The following is a 27,788-nucleotide window of genomic DNA, read 5'->3' as shown; positions in this document are numbered from 1 at the left end:
AGATCTCTCAAACAAGCCTTTCTAAACCTTTCCCTCCTTTAGCCCTCCTAGACTCATCCGATACCTCACCTTTCTCCCAAATCCACTTCCAGAGACTCTTCCCCCCTCCTTTACTCACCCCAAACCTCCTCCAACTGCCATAATCTCCAAATAAACACTTTCGAGACCCTTCCCACTTCTATCCCTCCACTTTCCTTTTCAGTCCAACCGACTCACATGTCCACTGCCCAAACGAATTCATATTTCACTATATTAACCCACCATTCATCCTTTTTGGGTCCCAGAGTAGCGTGCTACTTGCCAAAAAGTGCTTCGATGCCTCGTCAGGGGTAGTAAGCGCTATATAAATACAATTACAAGAAGTAAATAGTTATTCTCTTGAGAGACCCCTTCCCTCAGAGGTTATGGGGTTTCCGCTCCCTCCCATTCTGACCCCGGTTGCGGATTTACCGCCGCTTGTCACAGTAGTGGTTTTTCGACCTTGTCTGAACAGGCCGTTTGTGGGTGTTTTCAACCATCCTGTGACGCTCCTTTCCTGCACCTGGCAGAGTTGCTCTCATGAATTTGTAGATATTTTTGCACTGCTAAATACACATTTTTTAAACTCCACGTGTGGTTTTCACTCATAAGCCTGTCTGCTAGCACACCCGGTTGTACTTACTTGCACAAGTGTCCCAAAGTGAATATACTGATGCTGGACCCTACAGAGCAGGACACTGATGGTCATTCTGTCTGTCATTGCTAGGTTTCTTCCGGCTGAGAGACAGACCAGCGCTACACGGGCTTCTGGGAGCTGCGTGACAGAGCCTCAGACGGGAGAGAGCGGCCCTCCGGCCGAGATCCGCACATTGTGAGGGAAGGGCCCAACCATCCTCTGTCGGCACAGAGGGAAAAAGGTAAGTCTTGCACATTTCCATATAATTCTTATTTCTTTACTCAATTTTTATTTTGCCAATGGGGTGACGTCAGAACTGATCAAAGCATTGTTTTTCAAACAAGTACACATTTTCCCAGCTTTCTGACGACATGATTTGGGGCAGGTAGTGGTTAGAAAGTAAGAGGGTGAATTTGTACTTCTTTTATGCCCACTCCAGCCTTCACCCCCTTGAGGGTGTCCTGGTCCAGCGGTGGAGTCTTTGCTTTATGTAACTGACAGGCACTTGGGCATAGTATCGTCACTAGCATCCTTTCCCACCCCTCCAACATAACCTACATGCAAATAAATAAGCACACAACACAATTTTTTGTTTGGGTAAAGTTGCTGCAGGTTTATTACATACACCGTTATGTAATATGGTGGGTTATCTTATGGGCGATTCAAGGGCAGGCAACCAACTGGGCCGCCTGCCCGCCTGATGAGCCAAGCAGCACTGAGGCAAACCCCATCTGTGCTGCCACTTGTGGTGATCCTCTTCCCGGATCACGTACCGTTCCTTCTTACTCACCCCCCTTTCAGGGCGGAGCGTAGCCCAGTTGTTCAGGCCCACAACCGCCCGAAGGACTAACGGGGCACTGACACGGTTCTCTAGGAACCTCCCATGAGGCTCCTGGGCCGTGGCTTTGGCACCCCCTATGGTGCCGCGCAGAGGTATTTTTCTGAACCCATTTGCTTCCAGACCGCCCTGTAACTCCTCCTGCAATAAAAAAGAAAAACATTACAACATTCTCTGCCTCCTGCCTGCCACAAACCACGCCGGGTAAGCGGTAGGGAGGGAGACGGAGTCTCAGGCGCGCAAAAGAGGGCGCCAAAATGGTGGGGGAGGGATATATACCCTCCCCGAGTCCTGGTGCCCAGGAAGTGACGGCCCTCGCGTGCCGCAACCAGGGCTAGGGGGACTCCACCCAGAGTCCCTGCCCCTGAAGGGGGCGAAGGGTGTGGGGTGCCCAGGCGACACTAGAGTGCTGACCTCTCTAGTGGCCCGCTGTGGGGGCCTCGGCCAGTCGCAGACCACGCGCACTATGCGTTGTTGTCACGCGTTGGGAGGCACGCCCTTCGTATTACTTCAAATGCTCCTCTCAGCACTTCCTGTCATGTGACAGTGAGAGAGTTGATTTGGCAATCCATTCCATAGGTTTGGACATTTAAGGGAGCTAAGGATCTGTCCAGCCAGACCTAAAAGTCCACACCACAGCAAGTCTTGCTTTTTCACTCAGCACGTGACGCTGTAAAACAGGAAACAATAACCGTCTTGAGAATTAACAAATCGAAGGTTTTGTAGAAATCAGGAAAGTTATTGGTTAACACCAGGATGTGAGAGTTGATGCCTCGGACGCTCTGCTCAAGTGGATTTAAAGGATGTCCCGTCCCGTAGGTTTGAGAGCTGCAGGTGGGTTGACAAAAACTACAAGCATGTTGTATGTCGGCACCAAAAGGGCGGTTCTGTAAGTACATTTTCTCTTATGTGTCAATCACTCAGGTTATTATAAGTGCGCTACTCACCCGTGAGTCGCTCAAGGCGCTGAGGGGTGTGGGGATGGGGTGGGAGCAGGGCCAGCAGATCCGTTAGCCGAAGAGCCAGGTTTTGAGTGTCTTCCTGAAGGTGTTTAGGAAGGGGGCGCGTCTGATGTCTTCCGGGAGCTTGTTCCAGATCTTGGATGTAATGTGGGAGAAGGATCTTCCGCCTGCTTTGGCTCTGTGGATGCGCGGGGTTTTGACCAGTGCGAGGTTGGAAGATCTGAGGGTATGTGGAAGTTGATTCTGTCGTTGAGGTATTTTGGTCTGGTGTTGTGCAGGCATTTGTAGGCGTGGGTGAGGATTTTTAAGGTGACTCTTTTCTCCACGGGGAGCCAGTGGAGCTTCCGTAGGTGTTGGCTGATGTGTATCATGCCGGGGGATGCCGAGGACAAGTCTGGCGGCAGTGTTCTGTATTGTCTGGATATTGCAGAGTAGGGACTTGTTTATGCCGGCCTTGAGCGTGTTTCCATAGTCCAGTCTGCTGATGATGAGTGCGTGGGTGACTATCTTCCTTGACTCAGGGGGGATCCACTTGAAAGTTTTGCGGAGGGTGTTCGAGCAGCTGGAGGTGACTGCGTTGACCTGTCATTTCATGGTGAGGGATAAGTCGAGTACGATGCCAAGGTTTTTAGCGTTGTTCGTGGGAGTCGGTGGGCTTCCGAGCGCAGGCGGCCACCAGGTATTGTCCCATGATGAGGGGATGGTTCCAAGAACGAGGACTTCTGTTTTCTTGGCGTTGAGTTTTAGGCAGCTGTTGCTCATCCTGAATGCGACGTCCTGCCTCCCCTTCTGAAAGTTGAGTCTGGCGGTGGTGGGGTCTTTGGTGAGGGAGAGGATGAGTTGGGTGTTGTCAGCATATGAGACGATGAGGCCGTTTTGTCGGAGGATGGCAGCGAGGGGGACCATGTAGACATTGAATGGTGTTAGTGCAAATTTAAATTTGACCTGGCACCAGTAAAACTGTGCAAATTCAGCAGCAAGGAAATTAACTCTTGTGTTCATAGGAGCATGCACAGGCAGAGTGCAGTCAGTTTTGCGAATTTGTGCACAAATTGATCTTGTGTTTTTCATTGAGCGCTTCAAGGCAGAGCTCCTGGAAGAGGGAAGTACTCCCAGAAAGTAGGTCAGTTAGTACTGAGCTCTGATAATAAGCTGCTGGGATGCTGGGTGCTAGCAGGGCGCTGTTGTTTTCTACCCAGTGGTGAGGCGTGAGCACTTCACCATGGATGCATGTGTTTATTACAGGGTAGGCCAAGTGACATCAGCGTGGTGATGGAAGCACTGTCCTGCTCGGGGTCATGCTCCTAATGATTGGTCGGTATGGTCATCTAAAAAGCAGAAACTGTTCCTACCTGAGACCCAGGGAATCCAGACCCCTGGTTTCTCCTGTGACCCACATTGGTCTGCATGCCCTGCTGTAGGGAGAGACCCCCAAAACCCAAAGCACTAGTACCTTATTTAGAGCTTTGCAGACAGGGTATTCTGTCTGCCAAACCCTTGGTCTACCCGCATCATTAAAGAGTCGAGACAATCACAAGCAGTGCTTTAAATGGGCCGGTACTGTCCAGTACAGAGTACCGGCACTTTTTTATTTCGAGAGGGTAAGTGCCCGCAATTCTCACAAGTATTCTGTTGACGGAACCTCGGTTGGCTCCGTCAGCGGAACACTTCCTCCAAAGGCCCGAGGAAGTAGGGGCTGTCAGAGGTAGGACATTACACTGCTTGCCCTATTTAGGGTGGACGGTGTAAAGTCTTTTGTTTTCTATCCGCTCATCCTTCTGAGGTCGATGAAACGAGTACCATTGAGTTGTTTAATAATTGACATCTATTATTCAGTGCCAAGATACATTTGGGTGAACGTGCACTTTACAAATACACATGTTATGTTATCAGTCAGAATCATAAGTTCAAGTTCAAGTTCAGGAATTTATATAGCGCGCTACTCACCCACAGGGTCTCAAGGCGCTTGGGGAGTGGGTTCATTATTTATCGAATAGCCAGGTTTTAAGTTCTTTCCTGAAGGAGATGTGGTTCTGTGTAAGGCGGAGGTGAGTGGGGAGTGAGTTCCAGGTCTTGGCCGCCAAGTAGGAGAAGGATCTACCTCCCATGGTGGATCTTTGGATGCGCGGGACTGAGGCGAGGCCTTGATTGGAGGATCTTAGTTGGCGGGTGGGTGTGTAAAAGGATAGTCGAGTGTTGAGGCATTCGGGCCCAAGTTTGTAGAGGGCCTTGTGTGCGTGGGTGAGGAGACGGATTGTTATTCTCTTGTTGACGGGAAGCCAATGAAGGTCTTTCAGGTGGCCGGTAATGTGGTCTTGGCGAGGGATGTCCAAAATGAGTCTCGCTGATGCGTTTTGGATGCGTTGGAGTTTTTTCTGTAGTTTGGCTGTAGTTCCGGCGTAGAGGGTGTTTCCGTAGTCTAGTCGACTCGTAACCAGAGCGTGGGTGACCGTCTTTCTTGTCTCGGTGGGGATCCAGTGGAAGATTTTTTTGAGCATGCGAAGTACGTTGAAGCAGGAAGATGAGACGGCGTTGACTTGTTTGGTCATCGAGAGTGAGGAGTCTAGGATGAAGCCAAGGTTACGTGCGTGGTCTGTGGGTATGGGTGCTGAGCCCAGATCTGAAGGCCACCATGAGTCGTCCCAGGCAGAGGGGGATGATCCTAGGATGAGCACTTCCGTTTTGTCTGAGTTAAGTTTAAGGCGGCTGTTTTTCATCCATATGGCTACTTCTTTCATGCCTTCGTGAAGATTGGTTTTGGCGGTGTTGGGGTCTTTGGTGAGGGAAAGGATCAGCTGGGTGTCGTCAGCGTAGGAGATGATGTTAAGGTTGTGTCGACGCGCGATGGGAGCGAGTGGACTCATGTAGACGTTGAAGAGGGTGGGGCTGAGTGATGATCCTTGTGGGACTCCGCAGATGACTTCGGTGGCCTCTGATTTGAACGGGGGAAGTCGGACTCTCTGAGTTCTTCCAGCTAGGAACGAGATGATCCAGTCCAAGGCTTTTCCATTTATGCCGATGTTGCTGAGGCGTTGTATGAGGGTGCTGTGACAGACAGTGTCGAAGGCGGCGGAGAGGTCGAGTAGAATGAGGGCCACAGTTTCTCCGTTGTCCAGTAGTGTGCGGATGTCGTCTGTTGCTGCGATGAGGGCGGTTTCAGTGCTGTGTTTGGCTCGAAAGCCGGACTGTGAGGGATCGAGGGAGTTGTTGGATTCGAGGAAGGTGGCGAGTTGGCTATTGACGGCTTTCTCAATGACTTTGGCCGGGAATGGGAGGAGGGATATGGGGCGGTAGTTTTTAAGTTCCGAGGGGTCAGCTGTGGGTTTCTTCAGGAGGGCGCTGACTTCGGCATGTTTCCAGCTTTCTGGGAAGGTAGCAGAGATAAAGGAGCAATTGATGACATCACGGAGATGGGGTGCGATGATGGAGTCTGCTTTGTTGAAGATGTGGTGGGGACATGGGTCGGTTGGCGAGCCAGAGTGGATGGAATTCATTAGGCGGGTGGTGTCTTCAGTGGTGACTGGTTTCCAGGCGCTGAGGTTATTAGAGGGCGGTTTAGGTTCTAAGGTAGGTGGAGAAGATTGTGCGTCGGAACTGTTTTCGAAGCTGTTATGTATGTCGGCAATTTTGTTGTAGAAGAAGGAGGATAATGAATCGCAGAGGTCTTGGGAGGGAGTGATGTCGTTTGAGGCTGCGGTGGGGTTGGTGAATTCTTTGGCGATGTTGAATAGTTCCTTGCTGTTATGGGCGTTGTTGTCGAGTCGATTTTTGAATGCTGATTTCTTGGTGGATCGAATCAGCTGGTGGTGTTTGCGGGTGGCTGCCTTGAAGGTGGTCATGTTGTCGGTGGTTGGGTTTTTTCTCCATGTTTTCTCGAGGGTACGGCATAGCTTTTTGGATTTCTTAAGGTCATCGTTGAACCATGGGGCCTTTTTGCTGTCTTGTCTGGTGTGATGGTTTTTTAAGGGTGCTAATTCGTCAGCGCTGTGATTGATCCATTGTTTGAATTTGATGGCAGCTTGGTTTGGGTCCGATGAGAGGGCGGGTGGGTTTTGGTTGAGCGATGTGAGGAGTTGGTCGGAGGTGATTTTGTTCCATTTTCTTCGGGGAATAGGTTGTGGGGGTTGTGGGTCGAGGTGGTTTTGTAGCTGAAGTGAACACAACTATGGTCCGTCCACTGGAGAGCTGTGGTGTGATCGAAGGAGATGTGTTTGCTGGAGGTGAAGATTGGGTCGAGCGTATGTCCGGCTGCATGGGTGGGGGTGTCAACAAGTTGTTTGATGCCGAGATTGGCCAAGTTGTCAAGTAGGGTGGTGGTATTGCTGTCGTTTTTCTTTTCCAGGTGGAAGTTGAGATCTCCTAGTAGAATGTAATTCTCGGAGGCTAGGGCATGTGGACTGATGAAGTCAGTGATGTCTTCACTGAATTGTTTACGGGTTCCTGGAGGTCTGCAGATGAGGGTGCCTCTGAGTGTAGTCCTAGGGTCGGTGTGGATCTGGAAGTGGAGGTGGTCGGCGGTCGCTAGGTTATCGTCGGAGCTGGTCGTGATTTTGATGGTGTTCTTATGGACGATGGCGATGCCTCCTCCTGTTTGGACGGTGCGATCTTTTCGGATGATCTTGTAATTGTCCGGGATGGCTATGGCGATGTCGGGTGTTGATGATGCATTCATCCATGTTTCAGTAAGGAAGGCGACGTCCGGAGAGGCAGTGTCAAGAAGGTCCCAGAGTTCAGTGGCGTGTCTGTGGACCGAGCGGGTATTAAGCAGGATGCATTTCAGGTGGCTGGGGTCGGAGCTGTGTATGGGGTTAGTGGAAGTGGTATGGGTCTTGATGCTGGTAAATTTGCAGGAGTGGCAGGCAAAGGGACCGTGGGTGTGACCTGGGGCAGCTACGCAGCATAGAGGTGTGCATCCGGGGTTAAGGGCTAGGAGGGTGGCGGCGTCATACGTTATGATGGAGGAGGTCGCTTTGCGGGGAGCAGAAGCAGGGGGTCTGGCGCTGGGCGCGGTCCAGGCGCAGACGGGCTTACCTTTGGCGCACCTTCAGCGCGCATGGGGCGCGATCGCTGCGCGCAAAACCATCTGTCATAAGTGGATAATGGGGGGGGAAGGGCGAGGGAGGGTCAGCTGGGAGGCGGGAAGCGGGGCGGAGATCCGGGTAGGGCGGCACAAACAACAACAACAGATCCAACAAAATGGCAGCGAGCCAAAATCACCAAATGGTTGGGGCACAGGCAGCGGCACAATCAGGGAAAATCAATCAGCACAAGCCACGCAACAAAATGTAATGCACGATCTCTGGCAATGGCAAACAGAATGTAATGCACAATCTCTGGCAATGGCAAACAAAATGTAATGCACGATCTCTGGCAATGGCAAACAAAATGTAATGCACGATCTCTGGCAATGGCAGCAGCTAGGCGAGCAGGCAGGCAGCGGTGTTGTTGCAAAGCGCTACGATACCACTTAGCTGCGGAGAGCTGCGTGAGGAGCGGCCGATTCTGCTGGAAGCAGGGCGGTCACCGCGAGTCACACGGGGATCGGGGTAGATGGTATCAGTGGGAGGGAGGGTCAGCTGGGAGGCGGGAAGCGGGGCGGAGATCCGGGTAGGGCGGCACAACCAACAACAACAGATCCAACAAAATGGCAGCGAGCCAAAATCGCCAAAGGGTTGGGGCACAGGCAGCGGCACAATCAGGGAAAATCAATCAGCACAAGCCACGCAACAAAATGTAATGCACGATCTCTGGCAATGGCAAACAGAATGTAATGCACGATCTCTGGCAATGGCAAGCAAAATGTAATGCACGATCTCTGGCAATGGCAGCAGCTAGGCGAGCAGGAAGGCAGCGGTGTGTTGTTGCAAAGCGCTACGATACCACTTAGCTGCGGGGAGCTGTGTGAGGAGCGGCCGATTCTGCTGGAAGCAGGGCGAAAACGGCAGTAAGGGACAGGAAAAAATATTATAATTACACCTACACCCCAGGAGAAAGCTCCCAGGGAGAGGGCACTATTAGTGTTCTATTTTTCAAAAACAAACCTGCTTTGGGAGTTTATTTCTTAGAAAAAAGTTTCATGGCTGGTTCCAGTCAATGGAAAGGGTTGTCTGAGGGGCAACTGTTTGCTCTAAATTTGGCAGGCGGAGGTCTCGGGGGATGGCTGAAGTACTTTCCTCTGCCATCCTGACAAGTAAACTCCATCTGCCAAACTCTAAATCAGGCCCTATGACTTTGGGATACCCTTCTGTCAGAGGTGGGAAGAGAAGGTGACCCCAAGGTTTACTTTGGTGCTTTGCGAATGTGGCAACAACAGCCTTTCCCCCTCTGCAGATTTCCTCCAAGTCATCCCAACATCTAGACGAGCGTGACCACTGTCAGTCAGAGCTGGCCGGACCCACCACATCCTCAGGGGAGTAGCTTCAGGAGAGGTGTATTGGGGTGGCACACTCTTCTCAAAAGTCTATTCTCTAGTAAATAGCTGGGTACAGGTGGTTTTAGTCTGGTCTGGTGAGGAGTCTGTTGATTTCACTTGGGAGTTTTACATACACAGAGACAAAAACACACACCACATACACACTGTCTCACGCCCTGTCTCTGTTTAAAAGGTTTTAACATGTTGGTCATTTTACAAACATATTGTGTTATAAGTAGGGGTGGGCGGAATTTGCGTAGTCGCGCTACGCAAAGCTCCGCGCTGTGGTAAAAAATCTCCGCGAGCACGCAAAAATTCAGCGAACACGCGGGATTGCTGGTTCTGCCTGTTCGCGATGCTTTTTTCCTGATCGGAAACGCTGTTTATGTGCTCGGGGAGAAATATCTTGCAAACACGCATTTTGAAAGTGCGAACAGGCAAAAAAATCCGTGGATCGCAGAATTTTTGGCAATTCTGCGTTCTTCGCGGAACGCGAAATTACCCAAATTCTGCAAATTCCGAGAGCGGAACGGAATTTACCGCCCAGGTCTAGTTATAAGTTCCACTTACAATAAGAATTCCTCTCCTTTTCCAATGCCCTTAAACTCCTTTCCTGCACTGCTTCTCCTATAATGTATTATAACAGGATATACTAGCTAGGTCGTTGGAAAACCTGAAGCTCACATCCGCCATTCTTACTGACCAAGCTACGCCCCCACACATCCTTCTGGTCAGCCCATGTGTAAACCTGACAGGAAGCACTGCCACCCCCTCCTGGCACTGCAGATTTGGCCCTAGTATGGGCGTGGTCGGAGAGACTGCCTTTCAATTGGTGGCATCCCACCTCCGCCCTGCCTTGTGATTGGAAGGTGAGCGGTGGGAGGCGGGAGCATGGAGGAGGAAGGATCCATTCGCTCAACCAATGGGGACAACCGTGTGAAAATATCCGTGTTGCGAACAACAGGGGGCGCTGTTTGTCCTCTGTGTCCCCTAAGGCTCCTCTGTTTATTGGGTGACAGGGATTGGTCACCAAAACCATACACGGTAGACTCCTATTCTCCTAGGCCTGCATTTGTACTTTGTATTCATATGGAGTTCAGAGCTTAAAATACCCAAACCCTCCCCAATCCCACCTTCCCACTGAGAAACAGCAGCTATTACTGGTGCACTTAAATGCTCTTGTTGTGTCAACCTTGAAAGGATGAAAGGCGGAGTCGTCAGCGTGTGATCTCCTGGGTCCTCGGGTAGGATCAAGATGAACTGCAAAGCTTTTCTGCTGAGACTGGGACTTGTTTCCAGCAGTGACAAGGAGTTCTAATAGCTGCTTCCTCGCCTCCTTCACACCCCCAGCTGTCCCACAGGGGCGGGAGCCTGTCACCTGCAGGGGGAGGAGCTCTGTCAACAACCGAGGCTGTCCTACTGTGATGGAAGCATGTGCCCTGCAGGCCACGAGCACCTCCCTGCACGAGCCACGTGGCCCCCATGGCCTGTCTAACCAGCACTAGGAAGCGTGAGCCACATACATCTGCCGCATGTGCCTTGACCTGGCGTTCTATCTCATCGATAGAGGTTACCCAGGCCTCTCTGCATCAGCCTTGTTTGCATCGGATCCTCTGACCTCCTGGATAAACAAGGATGTCTGTGCTGGACAATCCGCACCTGTAGAGATCCTACAGGGATCTAACCTATAAACTGACAGTTGCACAATGCTCTGTGACGTGTGCACGTCACTGATCTGTTACCAGCTCGTGTCATGCTGCTGGTACTGACGACCAGTGCCCTTTGCACGTCCTCCTATATCAATGTTTCAATGTTGGAATAATAGTGCACAGGATTGTGAGGTGTGTCTTGTGAGCTCTGAAGGTCTCAGGACAAATCCCTGTGCACGGTGTATCATAGAATAGATGTGCTTTATGAGAGTTCTGCACCTCTCAGTGTTGCAATAATAGTGCATGCCTGCTTCCTCAGTCTGTGCATGCTGCGTAAGATCTTCAAGTGGCTACCCCTACACACGAGACGCACCGTGACACAAGCTCTCATCACCAGCCGACTGGACTATGGCAATGCCCTGTACATAGGAATCATCGCAGAGCTTCTTCGGAGACGTCAGACCATACAGAACGCCGCAGACAGACTCATCCTCGGCCTTCCCTGACGAACCCACATCACACCCCAGTTCAGGAAACTTCACTTGCTCCCCGTACGGAACAGGCGGCAATTTAAGCTGCTGATCCACGCACACAAGGCTCTACACAAGCAAGGACCCGCATACCTTAACCAACGCCTGAACTTCCACCAACCATCAAGAAGGCTACACTCGGCCTCCCTTTCATTTGCCCATACTCCCCACATCTACCGAAAAAAAATTGGAGGGCGCTCCTTCCCCCACATCATAGCAAAGACCTGGAACAGTCTCCACATGCACCTCAGGCCCATCACCTCGTTTCCGGAATTCCGAATGACCCTCAGAACATGGCTGAGCGAATAAGCCTCCGGGACCTGCAAGCACCTTGATATCCTATCTGGTGATTAGCTGCGCTTTATAAATCCTGATTGAATGATTGATGATGCACATGATTGAGAGGTGTGTCGTGTGAACTGTGACGGTCTCAGTACAGAGGTCCCTGTGCACGGTGTAGCACAGAATAGGAGTGCTTCATGAGAGTTCTGCATGTCCCAGTGTTGGAATAATAGTGCAATGCACAGGATTGTGGCAGTACTGGAGTATCAGTACTTGTCCCAGCCCTCGCAGAGCCAGGCGTGTCACAGTACTGGAGTATCAGTGCATGTGCCAGCGATCAGAGAGACGTGTGTGTCGCAGCGCTGGAGTATCAGTGCATGTCCCAGCCCTCGGAGAGCTGTGCGTGTCGCAGTACTGGAGTATCAGTGCAAGTCTCAGCCCTCGCAGAGCCAGGCGTGTCGCAGTACTGGAGTGTCAGTGCATGTGCCAGCGATCAGAGAGACGTGTGTGTCGCAGCGCTGGAGTATCAGTGCATGTCCCAGCCCTCGGAGAGTCATGCGTGTCGCAGTTCTGGAGTATCAGTGCATGTCCCAGCCCTCGCAGAGCCGGGCGTGTCGCAGTACTGGAGTATCAGTGCATGTCTCAGCCCTGGGAGAGCTGTGCGTGTTGCAGTACTGGAGTATCAGTGCATGTCCCAGCCCTCGGAGAGTCATGCGTGTCGCAGTACTGGAGTATCAGTGCATGTCCCATCCCTCGGAGAGTCATGCGTGTCGCAGTACTGGAGTATCAGTGCATGTGCCAGCCCTCGGAGAGTCATGCGTGTCGTAGTACTGGAGTATCAGTGCATGTCCCAGCCCTCGGAGAGTCATGCGTGTTGCAGTACTGGAGTATCAGTGCATGTCCCAGCCCTCGGAGAGTCATGCATGTCGCAGTACTGGAGTATCAGTGCACGTGCCAGCCCTCGGAGAGTCATGCGTGTCGCAGTACTGGAGTATCAGTGCATGTCCCAGCCCTCGGAGAGTCATGCGTGTCGCAGTACTGGAGTATCAGTGCATGTCACAGCCCTCGGAGAGCCGTGCGTGTCGCAGTACTGGAGTATCAGGGCATGTGCCAGCCTTCGGAGAGCCGTGCGTGTCGCAGTACTGGAGTATCAGTGCATGTCCCAGCCCTCGGAGAGTCATGCGTGTCGCAGTACTGGAGTATCAGTGCATGTCACAGCCCTCGGAGAGCCGTGCGTGTCGCAGTACTGGAGTATCAGGGCATGTGCCAGCCTTCGGAGAGCCGTGCGTGTCACAGTACTGGAGTATCAGTGCATGTCCCAGCCCTCGGAGAGTCATGCGTGTCACAGTACTGGAGTATCAGTGCATGTCCCAGCCCTCGGAGAGCCGTGCGTGTCGCAGTACTGGAGTGTCAGTGCATGTGCCAGCGATCAGAGAGACGTGTGTGTCGCAGCGCTGGAGTATCAGTGCATGTCCCAGCCCTCGGAGAGTCATGCGTGTCGCAGTACTGGAGTATCAGTACTTGTCCCAGCCCTCGCAGAGCTAGGCGTGTCGCAGTTCTGGAGTATCAGTGCATGTCCCAGCCCTCGCAGAGCCGGGCGTGTCGCAGTACTGGAGTATCAGTGCATGTCTCAGCCCTGGGAGAGCTGTGCGTGTTGCAGTACTGGAGTATCAGTGCATGTCCCAGCCCTCGGAGAGTCATGCGTGTCGCAGTACTGGAGTATCAGTGCATGTCCCATCCCTCGGAGAGTCATGCGTGTCGCAGTACTGGAGTATCAGTGCATGTGCCAGCCCTCGGAGAGTCATGCGTGTCGTAGTACTGGAGTATCAGTGCATGTCCCAGCCCTCGGAGAGTCATGCGTGTTGCAGTACTGGAGTATCAGTGAATGTCCCAGCCCTCGGAGAGTCATGCGTGTTGCAGTACTGGAGTATCAGTGCATGTGCCAACCCTCGGAGAGTCATGCATGTCGCAGTACTGGAGTATCAGTGCACGTGCCAGCCCTCGGAGAGTCATGCGTGTCGCAGTACTGGAGTATCAGTGCATGTCCCAGCCCTCGGAGAGTCATGCGTGTTGCAGTACTGGAGTATCAGTGCATGTCCCAGCCCTCGGAGAGTCATGCGTGTTGCAGTACGGGAGTATCAGTGCATGTCACAGCCCTCGGAGAGCCGTGCGTGTCGCAGTACTGGAGTATCAGGGCATGTGCCAGCCTTCGGAGAGCCGTGCGTGTCGCAGTACTGGAGTATCAGTGCATGTCCCAGCCCTCGGAGAGTCATGCGTGTCGCAGTACTGGAGTATCAGTGCATGTCACAGCCCTCGGAGAGCCGTGCGTGTCGCAGTACTGGAGTATCAGGGCATGTGCCAGCCTTCGGAGAGCCGTGCGTGTCGCAGTACTGGAGTATCAGTAATTGTCCCAGCCCTCGCAGAGCTAGGCGTGTCGCAGTACTGGAGTATCAGTGCATGTCCCAGCCCTCGCAGAGCCGGGCGTGTCGCAGTACTGGAGTATCAGTGCATGTCTCAGCCCTGGGAGAGCTGTGCGTGTTGCAGTACTGGAGTATCAGTGCATGTCCCAGCCCTCGGAGAGTCATGCGTGTCGCAGTACTGGAGTATCAGTGCATGTCCCATCCCTCGGAGAGTCATGCGTGTCGCAGTACTGGAGTATCAGTGCATGTGCCAGCCCTCGGAGAGTCATGCGTGTCGTAGTACTGGAGTATCAGTGCATGTCCCAGCCCTCGGAGAGTCATGCGTGTTGCAGTACTGGAGTATCAGTGCATGTCCCAGCCCTCGGAGAGTCATGCGTGTTGCAGTACTGGAGCATCAGTGCATGTGCCAACCCTCGGAGAGTCATGCATGTCGCAGTACTGGAGTATCAGTGCACGTGCCAGCCCTCGGAGAGTCATGCGTGTCGCAGTACTGGAGTATCAGTGCATGTCCCAGCCCTCGGAGAGTCATGCGTGTCGCAGTACTGGAGTATCAGTGCATGTCACAGCCCTCGGAGAGCCGTGCGTGTCGCAGTACTGGAGTATCAGGGCATGTGCCAGCCTTCGGAGAGCCGTGCGTGTCGCAGTACTGGAGTATCAGTGCATGTCCCAGCCCTCGGAGAGTCATGCGTGTCGCAGTACTGGAGTATCAGTGCATGTCACAGCCCTCGGAGAGCCGTGCGTGTCGCAGTACTGGAGTATCAGGGCATGTGCCAGCCTTCGGAGAGCCGTGCGTGTCGCAGTACTGGAGTATCAGTGCATGTCCCAGCCCTCGGAGAGTCATGCGTGTCGCAGTACTGGAGTATCAGTGCATGTCCCAGCCCTCGGAGAGCCGTGCGTGTCGCAGTACTGGAGTATCAGTGCATGTCCCAGCCCTCGGAGAGTCATGCGTGTCGCAGTACTGGAGTATCAGTGCATGTCCCAGCCCTCGGAGAGCCGTGCGTGTCGCAGTACTGGAGTATCAGTGCATGTCCCAGCCCTCGGAGAGTCATGCGTGTCGCAGTACTGGAGTATCAGTGCATGTCACAGCCCTCGGAGAGTCATGCGTGTCGCAGTACTGGAGTATCAGTGCATGTGCCAGCCCTCGGAGAGTCATGCGTGTCGTAGTACTGGAGTATCAGTGCATGTCCCAGCCCTCAGAGAGTCATGCGTGTTGCAGTACTGGAGTATCAGTGCATGTGCCAACCCTCGGAGAGTCATGCATGTCGCAGTACTGGAGTATCAGTGCACGTGCCAGCCCTCGGAGAGTCATGCGTGTCGCAGTACTGGAGTATCAGTGCATGTCTCAGCCCTCGGAGAGTCATGCGTGACGCAGTACTGGAGTATCAGCGTGTGTACCAGCCCACGGAGAGGCGTACGTGTCGGAGTACTGGAGTATCAGTGCATGTGCCAGCCCTCGGAGAGGCCTGCGTGTCGCAGTACTGGAGTATCAGTGCATATCGCAGCCCTCGGAAAGTAATGCGTGTCGCAGTACTGGAGTATCAGTGCATGTGCCAGCCCTCGGAGAGTCATGCGTGTTGCAGTACTGGAGTATCGGTACTTGTCCCAGCCCTCGCAGAGCCGGGCGTGTCGCAGTACTGGAGTATCAGTGCATGTGCCAGCCCTCGGAGAGTCATGTGTGTCGCAGTACTGGAGTATCAGTACTTGTCCCAGCCCTCGCAGAGCCGGGCGTGTCGCAGTACTGGAGTATCAGTGCATGTGCCAGCCCTCGGAGAGTCAGGCGTGTCGCAGTACTGGAGTATCAGTACTTGTCCCAGCCCTCGCAGAGCCGTGCGTGTCGCAGTACTGGAATATCAGTGCATGTGCCAGCCCTCGGAGAGTCATGCGTGTCGCAGTACTGGAGTATCAGTGCATGTCCCAGCCCTCGGAGAGTCATGCGTGTCGCAGTACTGGAGTATCAGTGCATGTGCCAGCCCTCGGAGAGTCATCCGTGTCGCAGTACTGGAGTATCAGTGCATGTGCCAGCCCTCGGAGAGTCATGCGTGTCGCAGTACTGGAGTATCAGTGCATGTCCCAGCCCTCAGAGAGTCATGCGTGTCGCAGTACTGGAGTATCAGTGCATGTGCCAGCCCTCGGAGAGTCATGCGTGTCGCAGTACTGGAGTATCAGTGCATGTCCCAGCCCTCGGAGAGTCATCCATGTCGCAGTACTGGAGTATCAGTGCATGTGCCAGCCCTCGGAGAATCATGCGTGTCGCAGTACTGGAGTATCAGTGCATGTGCCAGCCCTCGGAGAGTCATGCGTGTCGCAGTACTGGAGTATCAGTGCATGTCCCAGCCCTCGGAGTGTCAAGCGTGTCGCAGTACTGGAGTATCAGTGCATGTGCCAGCCCACGGAGAGTCATGCGTGTCGCAGTACTGGAATATCAGTGCATGTGCCAGCCCTCGGAGAGTCATGCGTGTCGCAGTACTGGAGTATCAGTGCATGTCCCAGCCCTCGGAGAGTCATGTGCGTCGCAGTACTGGAGTATCAGTGCACGTGCCAGCCCTCGGAGAGTCATGCGTGTCGCAGTACTGGAGTATCAGTGCATGTCCCAGCCCTCGGAGAGTCATGCGTGTAGCAGTACTGGAGTATCAGTGCATGTGCCAACCCTCGGAGAGTAATGCGTGTCGCAGTATTGGAGTATCAGTGCATGTGCCAGCCCTCGGAGAGTCATGCGTGTCGCAGTACTGGAGTATCAGTGCATGTCCCAGCCCTCGGAGAGTCATGCGTGTCGCAGTACTGGAGTATCAGTGCATGTCACAGCCCTCGGAGAGCCGTGCGTGTCGCAGTACTGGAGTATCAGGGCATGTGCCAGCCTTCGGAGAGCCGTGCGTGTCGCAGTACTGGAGTATCAGTGCATGTCCCAGCCCTCGGAGAGTCATGCGTGTCGCAGTACTGGAGTATCAGTGCATGTCACAGCCCTCGGAGAGCCGTGCGTGTCGCAGTACTGGAGTATCAGGGCATGTGCCAGCCTTCGGAGAGCCGTGCGTGTCGCAGTACTGGAGTATCAGTACTTGTCCCAGCCCTCGCAGAGCTAGGCGTGTCGCAGTACTGGAGTATCAGTGCATGTCCCAGCCCTCGCAGAGCCGGGCGTGTCGCAGTACTGGAGTATCAGTGCATGTCTCAGCCCTGGGAGAGCTGTGCGTGTTGCAGTACTGGAGTATCAGTGCATGTCCCAGCCCTCGGAGAGTCATGCGTGTCGCAGTACTGGAGTATCAGTGCATGTCCCATCCCTCGGAGAGTCATGCGTGTCGCAGTACTGGAGTATCAGTGCATGTGCCAGCCCTCGGAGAGTCATGCGTGTCGTAGTACTGGAGTATCAGTGCATGTCCCAGCCCTCGGAGAGTCATGCGTGTTGCAGTACTGGAGTATCAGTGCATGTCCCAGCCCTCGGAGAGTCATGCGTGTTGCAGTACTGGAGTATCAGTGCATGTGCCAACCCTCGGAGAGTCATGCATGTCGCAGTACTGGAGTATCAGTGCACGTGCCAGCCCTCGGAGAGTCATGCGTGTCGCAGTACTGGAGTATCAGTGCATGTCCCAGCCCTCGGAGAGTCATGCGTGTCGCAGTACTGGAGTATCAGTGCATGTCACAGCCCTCGGAGAGCCGTGCGTGTCGCAGTACTGGAGTATCAGGGCATGTGCCAGCCTTCGGAGAGCCGTGCGTGTCGCAGTACTGGAGTATCAGTGCATGTCCCAGCCCTCGGAGAGTCATGCGTGTCGCAGTACTGGAGTATCAGTGCATGTCACAGCCCTCGGAGAGCCGTGCGTGTCGCAGTACTGGAGTATCAGGGCATGTGCCAGCCTTCGGAGAGCCGTGCGTGTCGCAGTACTGGAGTATCAGTGCATGTCCCAGCCCTCGGAGAGTCATGCGTGTCGCAGTACTGGAGTATCAGTGCATGTCCCAGCCCTCGGAGAGCCGTGCGTGTCGCAGTACTGGAGTATCAGTGCATGTCCCAGCCCTCGGAGAGTCATGCGTGTCGCAGTACTGGAGTATCAGTGCATGTCCCAGCCCTCGGAGAGCCGTGCGTGTCGCAGTACTGGAGTATCAGTGCATGTCCCAGCCCTCGGAGAGTCATGCGTGTCGCAGTACTGGAGTATCAGTGCATGTCCCAGCCCTCGGAGAGTCATGCGTGTCGCAGTACTGGAGTATCAGTGCATGTGCCAGCCCTCGGAGAGTCATGCGTGTCGTAGTACTGGAGTATCAGTGCATGTCCCAGCCCTCAGAGAGTCATGCGTGTTGCAGTACTGGAGTATCAGTGCATGTGCCAACCCTCGGAGAGTCATGCATGTCGCAGTACTGGAGTATCAGTGCACGTGCCAGCCCTCGGAGAGTCATGCGTGTCGCAGTACTGGAGTATCAGTGCATGTCTCAGCCCTCGGAGAGTCATGCGTGACGCAGTACTGGAGTATCAGCGTGTGTACCAGCCCACGGAGAGGCGTACGTGTCGGAGTACTGGAGTATCAGTGCATGTGCCAGCCCTCGGAGAGGCCTGCGTGTCGCAGTACTGGAGTATCAGTGCATATCGCAGCCCTCGGAAAGTAATGCGTGTCGCAGTACTGGAGTATCAGTGCATGTGCCAGCCCTCGGAGAGTCATGCGTGTTGCAGTACTGGAGTATCGGTACTTGTCCCAGCCCTCGCAGAGCCGGGCGTGTCGCAGTACTGGAGTATCAGTGCATGTGCCAGCCCTCGGAGAGTCATGCGTGTCGCAGTACTGGAGTATCAGTGCATGTCCCAGCCCTCGGAGAGTCATGCGTGTCGCAGTACTGGAGTATCAGTGCATGTGCCAGCCCTCGCAGAGCCGGGCGTGTCGCAGTACTGGAGTATCAGTGCATGTCTCAGCCCTGGGAGAGCTGTGCGTGTTGCAGTACTGGAGTATCAGTGCATGTCCCAGCCCTCAGAGAGTCATGCGTGTCGCAGTACTGGAGTATCAGTGCATGTCCCAGCCCTCGGAGAGTCATCCATGTCGCAGTACTGGAGTATCAGTGCATGTGCCAGCCCTCGGAGAATCATGCGTGTCGCAGTACTGGAGTATCAGTGCATGTGCCAGCCCTCGGAGAGTCATGCGTGTCGCAGTACTGGAGTATCAGTGCATGTCCCAGCCCTCGGAGTGTCAAGCGTGTCGCAGTACTGGAGTATCAGTACTTGTCCCAGCCCTCGCAGAGCCGTGCGTGTCGCAGTACTGGAATATCAGTGCATGTCCCAGCCCTCGGAGAGTCATGCGTGTCGCAGTACTGGAGTATCAGTGCATGTCCCAGCCCTCGGAGAGTCATGTGCGTCGCAGTACTGGAGTATCAGTGCACGTGCCAGCCCTCGGAGAGTCATGCGTGTCGCAGTACTGGAGTATCAGTGCATGTCCCAGCCCTCGCAGAGCCGTGCGTGTCGTAGTACTGGTGTATCAGCGTGTGTCCCAGCCCACGGAGAGGCGTACGTGTCGCAGTACTTGAGTATCAGTGCATGTCCCAGCCCTCGGAGAGTCATGAGTGTCGCAGTACTGGAGTATCAGTACTTGTCCCAGCCCTCGCAGAGCCGGGCGTGTCGCAGTACTGGAGTATCAGTGCATGGGCCAGCCCTCGGACAGTCATGCGTGTCGCAGTACTGGAGTATCAGTACTTGTCCCAGCCCTCGAAGAGCCGTGCGTGTCGCAGTACTGGAATATCAGTGCATGTGCCAGCCCTCGGAGAGTCATGCGTGTCGCAGTACTGGAGTATCAGTGCATGTCCCAGCCCTCGGAGAGTCATGCGTGTCGCAGTACTGGAGTATCAGTGCATGTGCCAACCCTCGGAGAGTCATGCGTGTCGCAGTACTGGAGTATCAGTGCATGTGCCAGCCCTCGGAGAGTCATTCGTGTCGCAGTACAGGAGTATCAGTGCATGTGCCAGCCCTCGGGAAGTCATGCGTGTCACAGTACTGGAGTATCAGTGCATGTCCCAGCCCTCGGATAGTCATGCGTGTCACAGTACTGGAGTATCAGCGTGTGTCCCAGCCCACGAGAGGCATACGTGTCGCAGTACTGGAGTATCAGCGTGTGTCCCAGCCCACGGAGAGGCGTACGTGTTGCAGTACTGGAGTATCAGCGTGTGTCCCAGCCCACGGAGAGGCATACGTGTCGCAGTACTGGAGTATCAGCGTGTGTCCCAGCCCATGGAGAGTCATGCGTGTCGCAGTACAGGAGTATCAGCGTGTGTCCCAGCCCACGGAGAGGCGTACGTGTCGCAGTACTGGAGTATCAGTGCATGTCCCAGCCCTCGGAGTGTCAAGCGTGTCGCAGTACTGGAGTATCAGTACTTGTCCCAGCCCTCGGAGTGTCAAGCGTGTCGCAGTACTGGAGTATCAGTGCATGTCCCAGCCCTCGGAGTATCAAGCGTGTCGCAGTACTGGAGTATCAGTACTTGTCCCAGCCCTCGCAGAGCCGTGCGTGTCGCAGTACTGGAATATCAGTGCATGTCTCAGCCCTCGGAGAGTCATGTGTGTCGCAGTACTGGAGTATCAGTGCATGTGCCAGCCCTCGGAGAGTCATGCGTGTTGCAGTATTGGAGTATCAGTGCATGTGCAAGCCCTCGGAGAGTCATGCGTGTAGCAGTACTGGAGTATCAGTGCATGTCCCAGCCCTCGGAGAGTCATGCGTGTCGCAGTACTGGAGTATCAGTGCATGTGCCAACCCTCGGAGAGTCATGCGTGTCGCAGTACTGGAGTATCAGTGCATGTCCCAGCCCTCGGAGAGTCATGCGTGTCGCAGTACTGGTGTATCAGCGTGTGTCCCAGCCCACGGAGAGGCGTACGTGTCGCAGTACTGGAGTATCAGTGCATGTCCCAGCCCTCGGAGAGTCATGCGTGTCGCAGTACTGGTGTATCAGCGTGTGTCCCAGCCCACGGAGAGCCGTGCGTGTCGCAGTACTGGAGTATCAGTACTTGTCCCAGCCCTCGCAGAGCCGGGCGCGTCGCAGTACTGGAGTATCAGTGCATGTGCCAGCCCTCGGAGAGTCATGTGTTTCGCAGTACTGGAGTATCAGTACTTGTCCCAGCCCTCGCAGAGCCGGGCGTGTCGCAGTACTGGAGTATCAGTGCATGTGCCAGCCCTCGGAGAGTCATGCGTGTCGCAGTACTGGAGTATCAGTACTTGTCCCAGCCCTCGAAGAGCCGTGCGTGTCGCAGTACTGGAATATCAGTGCATGTGCCAGCCCTCGGAGAGTCATGAGTGTCGCAGTACTGGAGTATCAGTGCATGTCCCAGCCCTCGGAGAGTCATGCGTGTCGCAGTACTGGAGTATCAGTGCATGTGCCAACCCTCGGAGAGTCATGCGTGTCGCAGTACTGGAGTATCAGTGCATGTCTCAGCCCTCGAGAGCCGTGCGTGTCACAGTACTGGAGTTTCAGTGCAAGTCTCAGCCCTCAGAGAGCCGTGCGTGTCGCAGTACTGGAGTATCAGTGCATGTCACAGCCCTCGGAGAGCCGCGCGTGTCACAGTACTGGAGTATCAGTGCATGTCCGAGCCCTCGGAGATCTGTTCGTGTCGCAGTACTGGAGTATCAGTGCATGTCCCATCCCTCGGAGAGCCGTGCGTGTCACAGTACTGGTGTATCAGTGTATGTCCCATCCCTCGGAGAGCCGTACGTGTCATAGTACTGGAGTATCAGTGCAAGTCTTAGCCCTCGGAGAGCCATGCGTGTCGCAGTACTGGAGTATCAGTGCAAGTCTCAGCCCTCGGAGAGCCGTGCGTGTCACAGTACTGGAGTATCAGTGCATGTCCCATCCCTCGGAGAGCCGTGCGTGTCACAGTACTGGAGTGTAGGTGAATGTCCCATCCCTCGGAGAGCCGTGCGTGTCACAGTACTGGTGTATCAGTGTATGTCCCATCCCTCGGAGAGCCGTACGTGTCATAGTACTGGAGTATCAGTGCAAGTCTCAGCCCTCGGAGAGCCGTGCGTATCGCAGTACTGGAGTATCAGTGCATGTCACAGCCCTCGGAGAGCCGTGCGTGTCACAGTACTGGAGTATCAGTGCATGCCTCAGCCCTCGGAGAGCCGTGCGTGTCACAGTACTGGAGTATCAGCGTATGTCTCAGCACTCGGAGAGCCGTGCGTGTCGCAGTACTGGAGTATCAGTGCAAGTGTCAGCCCTGGGAGAGCCGTGCGTGTCACAGTACTGGAGTATCAGTGCATGCCTCAGCCCTCGGAGAGCCGTGCGTGTCGCAGTACTGGAGTTTCAGTGCAAGTGTCAGCCCTCGGAGAGTCATGCGTGTCACAGTACTGGAGTATCAGTGCATGTCCCAGCCCTCGGAGAGCCGTACGTGTCACAGTACTGTAGTATCAGTGCATGTCTCAGCCCTCGGAGAGCCGTGCATGTTGCAGTACTGGAGTATCAGTGCAAGTCTCAGCTCTCGGAGAGCCGTGCGTGTCGCAGTACTGGAGTATCAGTGCATTTCTCAGCCCTCGGAGAGCCGTGTGTGTCGCAGTACTGGAGTATCAGTGCATGTCCCATCCCTCGGAGAGCCGTGCGTGTCGCAGTACTGGTGTATCAGTGCATGTCCCAGCCCTCGGAGAGTCATGCGTGTCACAGTACTGGAGTATCAGTGCATGTCTCAGCCCTCGGAGAGTCAAGCGTGTCGCAGTACTGGAGTATCAGTGCATGTCCCAGCCCTCGGAGAGTCATGCGTGTCGCAGTACTGGAGTATCAGTGCATGTCTCAGCCCTCGGAGAGCCGTGCATGTCGCAGTACTGGAGTATCAGTGCATGTCCCAGCCCTCGGGAAGCCGTATGTGTCGCAGTACTGGAGTATCAGTGCATGTCCCAGCCCTAGGAGAGCCGTGCGTGTCACAGTACTGGAGTATCAGTGCATGTCCCATCCCTCGGAGAGCCGTACGTGTCGCAGTACTGGAGTATCAGTGCATGTCCCAGCCCTCGGAGAGTCATGCGTGTCACAGTACTGGAGTATCAGTGCATGTCCCAGCCCTCGGAGAGCCGTACGTGTCGCAGTACTGGAGTATCAGTGCATGTCCCAGCCCTCGGAGAGCCGTACGTGTCGCAGTACTGGAGTATCAGTGCATGTCCCAGCCCTCGGAGAGTCATGCGTGTCACAGTACTGGAGTATCAGTGCATGTCCCATCCCTCGGAGAGCCGTACGTGTCGCAGTACTGGAGTATCAGTGCAAGTCTCAGCCCTCGGAGAGCCCTGCGTGTCGCAGTACAGGAGTATCAGTGCAAGTCTCAGCCCTCGGAGAGCCGTACGTGTCATAGTACTGGAGTATCAGCGTGTGTCCCAGCCCTCGCAGAGCCGCACGTGTCGCAGTACTGGAGTATCAGTGCATGTCCCAGCCCTCGGAGAGTAATGCGTGTCACAGTACTGGAGTATCAGTGCATGTGCCAGCCCTCGGAGAGCTGTGCGTGTCGCAGTACTGGAGTATCAGCGCATGTCCCAGCCCTCGGAGGGCCCTGCGTGTCACAGTACTGGAGTATCAGTGGATGTCACGTGCCCTCGGAGAACTCTGTGTGTCGCAGTACTGGAGTATCAGCGCGTGCCTCAGCCCTCGGAGAGCCCTGCGTGTCGCAGTACTGGAGTATCAGTGCGTGTCCCAGCCCTCGCACAACCGCACGTGTCACAGTACTGGAGTATCAGTGCATGTCCCATCCCTCGGAGAGCCGTGCGTGTCGCAGTACTGGAGTATCAGTGCATGTCCCATCCCTCGGAGAGCTGTGCGTGTCGCAGTACTGGAGTATCAGTGCATGTCCCATCCCTCAGAGAGCTGTGCGTGTCGCAGTACTGGAGTATCAGTGCATGTCCCATCCCTCGGAGAGCTGTGCGTGTCGCAGTACTGGAGTATCAGTGCATGTCCCAGCCCTCGGAGAGCTGTGCGTGTCGCAGTACTGGAGTATCAGTGCATGTCCCATCCCTCGGAGAGCTGTGCGTGTCGCAGTACTGGAGTATCAGTGCATATCCCATCCCTCGGAGAGCTGTGCTTGTCACAGTACTGGAGTATCAGTGCATGTCCCATCCCTCGGAGAGCCGTGCGTGTCACAGTACTGGAGTCTCAGTGCATGTCCCATCCCTCAGAGAGCTGTGCGTGTTGCAGTACTGGAGTATCAGTGCATGTCCCATCCCTCGGAGAGCTGTGGGTGTCGCAGTACTGGAGTATCAGTGCATGTTTCAGCCCTCGGAGAGCTGTGGGTGTCGCAGTACTGGAGTATCAGTGCATGTGCCAGCCCTCGGAGAGCTGTGCGTGTCGCAGTACTGGAGTATCAGTGCATGTCCCATCCCTCGGAGAGCTGTGCGTGTCGCAGTACTGGAGTATCATTGCATGTCCCATCCCTCAGAGAGCTGTGCGTGTCGCAGTACTGGAGTATCAGTGCATGTCCCAGCCCTCGGAGAGCTGTGCGTGTCGCAGTACTGGAGTATCAGTGCATGTCCCATCCCTCGGAGAGCCGTGCGTGTCGCAGTACTGGAGTATCAGTTCATGTCTCATCCCTCGGAGAGCCGTGCGTGTCGCAGTACTGGAGTATCAGTGCATGTCCCATCCCTCGGAGAGCCGTGCGTGTCGCAGTACTGGAGTATCAGTGCATGTCCCATCCCTCGGAGAGCCGTGCGTGTCGCAGTACTGGAGTATATCAGTGCATGCTGTGTCAGAATAGAGGCGCTTTCTATGACCTCCCAGGGGTGAATCAGCTGCACCTGCTGCACTCCGAATGTGCCTTGTTGCATGTTACAGTCAGACAAGAGCTGCAGGTAACTAGCTCTAACTAACCCACACCAGCTAGTCCTGCGACGGGCCCTTGGCCAGTAATGCCAGCCTTGAGAAAGGGCAGGTGCACCAATGAATGCCCTCTCCTCCCCTGCCACGCCCCTTTCTTTCTGAAGCTGCTGCTTTAAACATTGTCTTCACATGCTTTGTCGATTGCAGCTTCCCTTCCACAGACAGATCAATAGGTATCGACCGCTGATAAAGACCCCCCAGAACCTCAAAGTGTGCCAATTTCTCTGCCTGCGTCATCACCACAGACTCTGCTAAGCCTCCCACTGGTGCCTCTCACACTGAACAAACCCAGGCTGCTGTTTACACATCTGCAGCTGGGCACCAGAGGCAGGTCTGTGTGTCTGGACGGATGTCAATGGAAATAAAAGCTTTGATGTGCCTCTACCAGAATGACCGGGGTAGTGCTAGTGACGTCAAACAGACGACAGAGAGTTTAATCCTTGCTGGTCAGGGGCAGCACATTATTAAGAATGGGGTGACCCAAATAGTCAATAGGGCCTGGGTAGCAATTGGTACATGAAACAAATGGTCGCAGACAAATATTTTCAATCGTCAATAAAAGAAAACATTACATACAATCATCATAGGTGGTTATGACCTGCAAAAAAAAAAAAGAAGAGAGAGAATAGGCCTAATGCATTTATAAACATAAACAAGTGAGTTTCAAGCCAACAATAGCGTAATGGCAGTTTATTCTTGGTTATTACATTACATAAAATAATTACAGGAGGAATATTTTCTGGTTACTAGCAAGTGCTGTTATGAAAGAAGTGCAAAGGGTGGTGCTTGTGCGGTGAAGCAAGATAAAAGGGGGTAGAAAGAATACATTCAAGGTAGATAATTCCAACTTATTCGATGTGCCAAGGTTAGTAATCCTTAGCCATGGGAGGAGCCTGCCCCTGACGTCATTTAAACCATAGTCACTACTTGGGGGGGCTCTCCATAATTCGACTTAGGTCCCCACCCGTCCCCCGTCCTGAGGAAGACCCTTAGCTGAGGAGTACAACTACACCTTCCGCGTCAGGGTCGAAACGTCGACGAAAACACCCCCCCCCCTATCCTGGGGCCTGCACCCTCTTGTTTCCTCCCCCGTCCCCTGCCATTTGGAAAAGCCTCACAGTTGATGACATCACTGTGTCGTGATGAAGTACTGACGGCCTACACAGGTGTCTGGACGATGACCAGGCCTGCCTCCTAGTCCTCCTGGACCTCTCAGGGAAAAGCAGGCCTAGCATCACTTACTTCCTGTGTCCTCCAGGGAGTTGAGTGATGGTGTGAGTGCTGTAGCACCATCACTCACCGGAAGTACTGCCCTCACTTCCTGCCGGCCACGGGTACTTTTGACTGAGCTACCCACGCAATCAGCATTGCCTGGACCGGCTCAGTGAAGGGTAGGACGAACACCGTCCTGTGTCCAATGGAACTGTAAGTGATGCTAGGTCTGATGCGTGCGTCCTTGACCCTAATTGGGTGAGTTTTTTGACCAGTGCTACTCTCAGCTGCCACTTTTTAACATGTTGCTTTTATCGCTCTAAATATATCTAGCTCTCACCTCACGCAGGCCACCAGTCACTTGCGTCCAGCTTGCGTATGGTGCACCATTGATACCGAATGGTGCACAAACTTCTCATTAAGACTAGAATATTCTGACATGATACATTATGGTTTGTTATTCTGTTTTGTTACAGGTTGTTTTTAGATCTACAGGTACCACTTTTTAGGGTGCTGTAAGGGTGGTCATTACCTCACTTCACCAAGTTGTTGACCATTACCAAAAAGTGTAGGTAGATACTATCTGGTCCTGAAGAATTGCCATCTAATTAATAAAAGGGCAAGAAACATGTTGACCCATGTCACAAGCGTATAACCTCACATCATTAGAGTGAAGATACGTGCCTTTCTTACTTTTAATTAGGGTGGCGGCCATGTTTCATTAAAATTATTTTGAGTGGACCGCCTTCCCTATTTTAATCCACATCCCTACACATCACCATCACCTACACTGATCTAGGGCCCTCACACGCACTTCACCCTACAACATAAGGAATAAAGATCTCCGCCAAGAAGGCCCCATCGCGGGTGCCGATCGAGTATTGCAGAGCCAACCCGATAAGGAGCAGACCCGATGATGATGCAAGACACCTAGCTGGCTGGGTGTGTGAGGGTCTTTTTACGAAAGGAGGAGCTTCTTCTCCTGATCTCCTAACTCCACACAATTATGTGGAGTCCCTGATCATACACAACTACCTGCTCGAGACATTAGGAACTGCATGCCATTTTTGTAGATATATCAACGGGCATGTATGCTGGACCTGTGTAAAGAATAGCCCTAATTTTACCCCCTTTGGTTTAACTGTATATGTGTTCATGCCACAGGTCTGCACTAAAGACTCTGGGAGTAGGAACTTGTATGACAGTCTCACCCTCAAAACAAGCAGATGATATCTTTCAATGAAATGATGGTGGTGGAGGGTGCTAAATTGGATTTCGCCCATGGGTGCCCGCTGATCAACGGCTAGCCCTCACCGTGGGCTTTCTGTCCCCCTGGCCAGGCTAATTTATGAGTAGACACCATGCCCAGTGGTAGTGCAACTGCAGATGCAGTGAAACTAAGGCCTGCCTCCGTGGCTTTCTCCCAGTCCCCCTCCTCATTCAGACTCCCAAGATTTTGGGGAATCAGTAATCATTTTTATATTTACTAAGTACTGGTGTTCAGTTGCACCAGGTTGTAAATATACCGTAGAAAGCAATACGGAATGGCTCAAATGCCATATCTGGTAAGGTACGTATAATGTGTATATTAAGGTAACCTGTGAGGGAGATAAAGCTCTGGATGGTTCTGCAGCTGATAGGGTTGCTATATGGCAGCCAGTTTGGTCTCGTCTATTTAGTGAAGTGTATTTTAAAAGTGTTGTCACCTTTATGAGCCTCATGAAAGTTGCCTTTTTTATTAAAAAAGGCATAAATCAAGATGAAATATGTTCATGAAAATGGACATCTAGAGTGATAGCACAATAGCAAATGCTGCCTCGGGTGAAGACGAAACCATAAGGTTGGGAACAGTGATGGGTGCAACAGTGCACACTGATGAACACATGCGAAACAAGAAACAAGTTCATCACCTGCATGACCAAAGATGCTAACTGGATGAACACCAACTGTCTCAAGACCTGCACCGACAAGACAGAAGTAGTGATCTTTAGCAAGAACACCTCACCATGGGACTCCATCTGGTAGCCGGCCGAACTCGCACCC

At 53.7% G+C, this 27,788-nt stretch overlaps 1 protein-coding gene across 2 annotated transcripts in view; it reads left to right on the top strand.

Annotated features, from left to right (window-relative positions):
- Positions 1–745: 745 nt before the first annotated feature.
- The window catches only part of LOC144783479 (G-protein coupled receptor 22-like), a 172,383-nt gene continuing 145,340 nt past the window's right edge, over positions 746–27,788 (top strand). Inside the window, exon 1 of one of the 2 annotated variants that reach the window (XM_078662441.1) lies at positions 746–896. The gene's annotated coding sequence lies outside the window, so the exon portion shown is untranslated. The remainder of the gene's footprint in view (positions 897–27,788) is intronic. The other variant, XM_078662440.1, reaches the window with a different exon arrangement.

The sequence above is a fragment of the Lissotriton helveticus genome, chromosome 9 (assembly GCF_964261635.1).
Source record: "Lissotriton helveticus chromosome 9, aLisHel1.1, whole genome shotgun sequence".
Classification (NCBI taxonomy): Eukaryota; Metazoa; Chordata; class Amphibia; order Caudata; family Salamandridae; genus Lissotriton; species Lissotriton helveticus.
Note: the sequence above shows the minus strand (reverse complement) of the source record. Positions and strands in the feature narration are given on the sequence as shown.